This window comes from Octodon degus, unplaced genomic scaffold (assembly GCF_000260255.1).
Source record: "Octodon degus isolate 3935 unplaced genomic scaffold, OctDeg1.0 scaffold00122, whole genome shotgun sequence".
Classification (NCBI taxonomy): Eukaryota; Metazoa; Chordata; class Mammalia; order Rodentia; family Octodontidae; genus Octodon; species Octodon degus.
The window spans coordinates 1860550-1867673 of NW_004524698.1; the positions used below are offsets into that span (position 1 = coordinate 1860550).

Genomic DNA, 7124 nt, shown 5'->3' on the forward strand with positions numbered 1-7124 from the left:
CTTAGGCATAACATGGAACAGGTATTTTTCATCAAGTATTGATATATTGAACTTTAAGTTCCTACTTCTAAAACTTTTTTTAAAGGCAGGATCCCATTATGTAGTTCAAACTGGTCTTGAACTCACTGTGTAGCCCAAGTTGGCCTAGAACTCATAGGGATCCTCCTGTCTCAGCCTACAGAGTACTAGGATTACGGGCATACGCCACCGCACTAGGCTAATTTTTCTTACGGACTACCTCCCTCATCTTATTTAATATATATTAGACCCCAGAAATTTGTGAAGATTACATTCCTAGAGCATCTTCAAATTGTGAAAAAACATGAATTTCAGATATAATCAGAAAAATGCCTATAAATGCCTGTTTGCATAGTTTAAATCCTAAAAAGGCTGTGCCTCTCACAGTTATGTAATTCAATGTAATAACATACTATTTTAATAAAACTTTAGAATGTTCAGGAAGTTTGGAAGCATCTCAAGATGGCTCTACGTGGTACAGCAACCTGTTATGATGTGGAAATACTTGCGCTTCTACCAGAAATGGGGTACGGGGCAGCAGCCAATCAGCAGCAAGGAAAAGTGACTAACGCTCACTGATTGGCTATTTACAAACCTTCCATCTCCCCCCAAAAATTGTGGACGAGTGCGGTTTCTGTGAAATTCCGGGGGTTTCTGTGAACAATGCTTAGGGCCAGGGAGATGGCTTAGTAGAATAAGCTCTTCCCTGTCATGCACTAGGGCCTGAGTTCAATCCCCAGCTCCACCAAAAAATGAATAAATAAAATAAAATGTGAACAATGCTTAGTTAGGTTTTGAGGGAAAATCTGCAAATGGCTGAGGCCATGAACTCTGAACTGACGCCACAGGAGTATACTATAAATCCAATGGGTTCTCAGTCAGAAAGCAAATTTGAATATCAGAATGTGGCATTTCCAATTGGTATGTGAATATCAGTGAGTTCCTCAAGAGGGGTTTTTCAGGGCTGCAGAAATTGCTTCTGGAAGCACAGTTTATTTCACTGTTTTATCAAATATGTTCAAATATATCTAATTTTTATTCTCCCACTACTCAGACGTATTATTTTCCAAGTAGTTGTTTCCCAATCATGGCAGAGTATTAATTTGATTAAGAAGGTGTGCACAGATGATATGAAGCCTAAGTAAGGGTAGTTTAAATTGCTTCACTTGTCCCTTAAAACAAAACACACAAAGAAAACAGTCCAGAACCAGCACTGTGACTCAAGGATGCCGTCAGGGAGCCAGGCTCTTCCTCTGTCTCCTTGCTATGCCGCCCTTAGGCCATCCACATTTGTTCTCACATTAGTTTCATAGTCATTGTGCAGCAGCTGCACCACCAACCTGCAAGTCACATCCTGTACAAAGGGAGAAGGAAAAAAGGGGCAGCCACAGACCTCCACGTGCGCCTCCCCACCTCTCCTCGTTCCTGCTTTCAGGCGGCCACAAGCTGATGCTTGTCCAGTAGAAGGCAGACTCTCCACTATACATGCAATAACTGTGATCTCATTAGACATTCTCCTGGGTGAGCTAATGAGCCCTGCCAGAGCGAGCCACACACTTTCATGTCTTACTCCTCTCTGACTAGATAATAACATGGAGCTAAGTAAATGGATGATGAGGGACCTTAATACTTGTCATGAAAGTTTTCTGTGTGGCCCCTTGAAAGTCAGTAAAAAATTTTAGAACATTAGTTCAACAAATTTTATACATGTCAGGATCTTGAATCTTTAGGGCAAAAGCTCATGTACTACTCCAGTATTTCTCAAAATATATTTTACATACCAGCTCCGTCAGATGTTCCAAAATATTCTCACACATTCTGAAATGCTATATCCTGTATCTGACTAGTAAAGCTATACGAAGTATGTTTGTATTATAAAGGTTTTTAAAAGTTACACTGCAAATAAATGTTTACTTTGTTTAATTCACTGATTTCCAAATTTTTTGGATTAAAGAACTCTTTGTATAGAATGACCGTGAACATCTTATGGAATTAGGATTCTATGGAAAACACTTGTGAATTCTGACCTGTTCTAGTTCTTGCATTAACTAGCTGTGTTATTCAACCAAACTCATCAAGTTGAGTTACCAAATGTGAAACGTCGATAATATAATACACACAACTCCATAGATAGTAATTTAAAACATGCTCTCAAGGGTTCCTTTTCCACTTCACTTTGAAATATATTAGCAGGAATATTTTCCCCACAGCAAGAAAACTGTAACATAATCTTTTGCTCATATAAATTAAGAAAAAATATTTTAATCTTAATATATTGCAGAGTTTTCAAAAAAAGAACAGTTTGATTCTCTTTAAAAAAAGAGGAAGACAGCTGTATACATTTTAAAGAAAGAAGATGGTATCATGAAAAAATTAAATTTAGTAGCATATAGAAGTATTTTTAAAATTTTATTTATTTGTGTGTGTGTGTGTGTGTGTGTGTGTGGCCAGCTCAGCCCACCAGGGGGTGGGGTTGGCTGGCATGTGGTGCTGGGGGATTGAACCGCGTTCCCTGTGCTTTGCTAAGCTTGTTCTAAGTAGGTGCTTTAGACCACTGAGCCATCTCACCAGCCCACATATAGAAGTCTTTAAAGATAAAATTTTGGGGAGTGACAGTGAGCCTCAAGAGCCTCAGTGAGCCAAAGGAGGGAAGAAACCCACCCACCAGCCCTCTACCATCCAGGGAGCCTCCACCTGGAAGAACTCTGGTGCCTGGCCCATATTTCTACACTGTGGGGTAGGCAGCCAGCACACTTAGGGCCTGGAACATGGCAACCTGCTCCTATGGAGGAACCCAGGGTAAATCCATTCTAATAGGGAGAAACACTTCACAAACAAATTCCTAATTTATAATAGGTTCTGTTATATAACTATAGACTTTGCTCATATCGTCTAAAATACAAACTCAATAGTTATTATAGGTTGTCAGTTTCTAAATTGTGCTTATTGCTAATTGTACTACTATAGCTAGAATGTCATATTTGTCATAGTCAGTTGTTCTCCCTTGTGTAACAATATTGGGGAGCTCTGGGGTTATAACCTGCACCATAGCCCTACACCAAAAGCCTGAGGACTGAGCCAAACAGAAGCCAACATTCCACTCTCAGTTAATTGGAAAGGCAGGATCTTAGGACAGACACAAACCAAGAATCTCTTCTACAGAGAAGATATCCTGAAGAACGGACTATTCCTGGGGAGGACTTGAAGCTAATGATATGGTTACCCACTACCAAAAATCATCAAAGAAAACAAACAAACAAAATTTTTTTAAAGAAAATGCCAAAATAAAAGAGTAAACTGCAATCTTAGACCTCCAGACAACTCAGTACAAGTCCAAGAAATAGAGACATGGAAGAACTTAGAAGTCACACACCTGAAATTTCTGAAAATGGTAGCAACTGAAGTAAAGAAATAACTCTATAAGGCTATAGAAAAAAAATTAGATAGGCAATAATCTTTCACGTTACAAAAAAAAGTCAATATTCATAAAGGAAGTGCTCAGAAAACCTAGAGTATAAATAGTTGTTTTTGGGTTTTTTTGTTGTTGTTTTTTTTTTTAAAGATGATGGGGCTGAGGAAATAGCTAAGGAGTCTAAGTGCCTGCCTGGTAAGTGCAAAGACCCAAGTTCGATCCTGGCACCACTGCTGTGCAGGCATGAACCTCATTGTTCTGTGCTTGCTCTGAAACCTTGCATGATGGCACACACCTGTAATCCCAGTGCTGGGGAGGCTGAGGCAGGAGGATCACTATGAGTCTGAGCTGTGTAGTGAAACCCTGTACCAAATAAATATATAGAAGATTTTTAAAAATAGATGATGACAAAAATAATGAAAACTATAAATGATCAATATAGAAAAAGAAAATGCATGAAATGGGTTCACACAGATATCCAGAAAATTAGAAATTCCTTTGAAAACTGGCAAAACTGCTCAAATGAAACTGAAGATAGACTTTTAGACCTTGAAGACAAGATTGAGACTAACAATTATAGAGGGGAAGATCAGGAAATAACAATTCTACAGATGCAAGATGATACAAAGAAAAAAATAAAGACTGATAGATGTCAATGAAAGAGCAGGCATCCACACTAATGATGTAAAACTACTATTTGCAAAAGTAGTAGAAGAAAATTTCTCAAACTTGAGAAAGGAATCTGATATATAGAAAAGTGAATCATGTAGAACTCCAATTAACCATGACCAAAATGAATCTACACTCATACAACAATCAAAATTCCAGAAATTCAACACAAGAACAGAATATTAAAAGCTGTTACAGAAAAGAAATGTATCACCTATTTTTGAAAAAGCCCAGGGAGGTCATGGCTGACTTATGAAAACACAAACCCTCAAGTGAAGAAGAAGCTTGGAGTGAAGTGTTTTAAGTCCTGAAAGAAAATAATTTCCAATCCAGATTGATAAAGCCTGCAAAACTACCTTTCACAATTATTAGAGACATAAGATACTTCTATGACAAAGAACAAATGCAAAAATTCCATGACCACCAAACCAACTCTACAAAGACTACTGAAAGATATTCTAGATAAAATGACCATAATTTCAAGAACAATACAAAGAAATCACCAGGCAGGGAAAGCAATTAAACAAAGGAAAAAAGCAGGGAACCAACATCAGGAAAACATGCAAAAGATAAGCCAATACATATCAGTTATAACCATCATGTAATTGTCCTCAATTCACCAATCAAAAGAAACAAACTGGCAGAATGGATCAAGAAACAAAATCCAACACTATGCAAGAAATACACTTAAATAAAAAAGAAATTCATAGACTGAAAATCAAAGATTAGAAAACAATATTTGATGAAACAAGAACCCAGGAAGAAGTAGGCATGCCTATTCTGTTTGCAGACAGTGTGAACTTCAAAGTAAGAGTGATCAAAAGAGATAAAGTCAGTACACACCTTTTAGGGGAAACATGAAAGAGAAAGACATAATAATCATAAATATATATGCACCAAATACAGGAGCACCCAACTATAAAACACAAATTTTGGGCTGGCGGCAATGGCTCAGCAGACTAAGTGCCTGCTTAGGCAAGATCAGGGACCAGGTTTGATCCCTGGCACCACATACCACACTGGCCCCATTCCCACCCCTGGGAGCACTGAGGCAGCTACTGAGTCCAGGTGTGGTGGTGCATGCCTGTAGTCCCAGCCCTGGGTAGGCTGAAACAGGAGGATCACTAGGAGTCTGAGCTGCATACTGAGACTCTATACAAAAAAATAAAGGACAAATTTTAATAGTCATGAAAAATCAAATAAGCAATAAACAATTGTATTGGAGTACTTTAACACCCCATTGTTACAAACAGCTACATCAACTAGATGAAAAATCAGCAAAGAAATAAGAGAACTAAACCAAACTTGTGAAGAAATGGACTTGATAGACCTTTACAGAGTGTTCTGCACAATGACCTCAGATACACATTCTTTTCAGCTTCACATGGTATGTTCTCTAAAATAGATCATATGCTAACCCACAGAATATTCTTAAATAAATGCAAAGGAATTGAAATTATCTCATGCATATTATCTGACCATAGTTATGCAATGAAATTGGAAATTACTGACAAAAGAAACCACAAAAACTCCATAAGCACATGGAAATTAAATAATACTCTTCGAACAATCAATGGATCACAGATGAAATTAAGGAAGAAATTAAATGATATCTAAATTAAAAATGCAAGTATAACTTACCAGAACCTGTGGGACAATATGAAAGCATTCCTCAGAGAGAAATTTATAGCAGTGAATTCTAACATCAGGAAAACAGAAAAACACAAATAAACAATTGACTCTTGCACCTCAAGCTTCTAGAAAAGAAAAAAAAGAACAAGTCAAGCCCAAAGCCAATAGAAGGAAAGAAATTATAAGCATCAGGGCAAAAATTAATGAATTGAGACTAACAAAACAATACAAAGAATCAGTGAATTGAGCTGGATCTTTGAAAGAATAAATAAAATTGATAAATCATTAGTCAACCCTAGCAAAAAAGGAAAGAAAAACTAAAATTCATGCAATGAGGAATAAAAGGAGTGAAATCACAACAGATCCTGTGGCAATTCAAAAGATTTTCAATATTTATTTCAAAAATATTTTCTTGGACGTCCTCGTGCCTTCCCCTAGTGGTGGGAAAAGTAGATCGAGGCAAAGCACATGTCATTTCTGAGCTGAATAATGGCAACACCACAGAAGAAAGAATGTGGAAAGGGACCAAAGAAAACTTTTGCCCCACCTATACAAAAATTGTATAGCATGATGCATCATAACACTGATTTACCCATGGAGGCTCCAGGGGTTGGCTCCCCAGAGGCTGAGACCAAGCCAAGCCAACTGAAGTCCAGGGTAGAGAAGAAGGAAAAAGTAACCACGGAGAATGGTCCAAGCCTTGGCCATGAGAAGAAAAGAAAGGCTCAAGGCAGCAAGCCAGCAGAGAAGCATAAAGAGGAAAAATTAATTCTTACTGATTCAGAATTTGAGGAGATTGTCCAGACTGTACTACACAAGTCCCTCAAGGAGTGCTTTGAGACTTCCTGTGTAAAGCCAACAGTGTGCATCCAGTCAGGCAAAGAACCGGGAATCATTACTTCTGCTACTAATGATGATAATGCCAGTGGAGAGAAGGTGATGGTACCTCACACACCAGAGATTTCATTGTCTCTGGAAGATGAAGGCACCCCAGAGACAAGTGCATCTGGGCCAGGCCAGGCAGTTCCTGCACCCTCTGAGAAGAAAGTTGACTGAGAATACTTAAGCAAAAGAAAGAAGGAGGCTCAAGGTGAAAAAATGGAGACACCCAAAGATGGATATGAGCACAGACAGAGAGACCAATTAAAGGACATGTTGTGGAATCATTCTCAGACCAAGGATCAGACAAAAAAAGAAAGAGAGATGGTTTTGATCATTGTGTAGTCTGGGTTCAGTGTTCCTCTCCAAACTGTAGAAAATGGAGGCGGCTGTGTAGGAACATTGACCCCTCGGTTCTCCCAGATAATTGGTTCTGTCACCAGAATACAGACTTGGATTATACTTGCTGTGATATTCCTGAGGAGACCTGGACAGGGAATGAGAGTGAAGTGGT

General features: G+C 38.4%; 1 pseudogene; it reads left to right on the plus strand.

The window, feature by feature from the left end:
- The first annotated feature begins 6220 nt into the window (after window positions 1-6220).
- LOC101575362 overlaps window positions 6221-7124 on the plus strand; it is a 41786-nt pseudogene continuing 40882 nt past the window's right edge.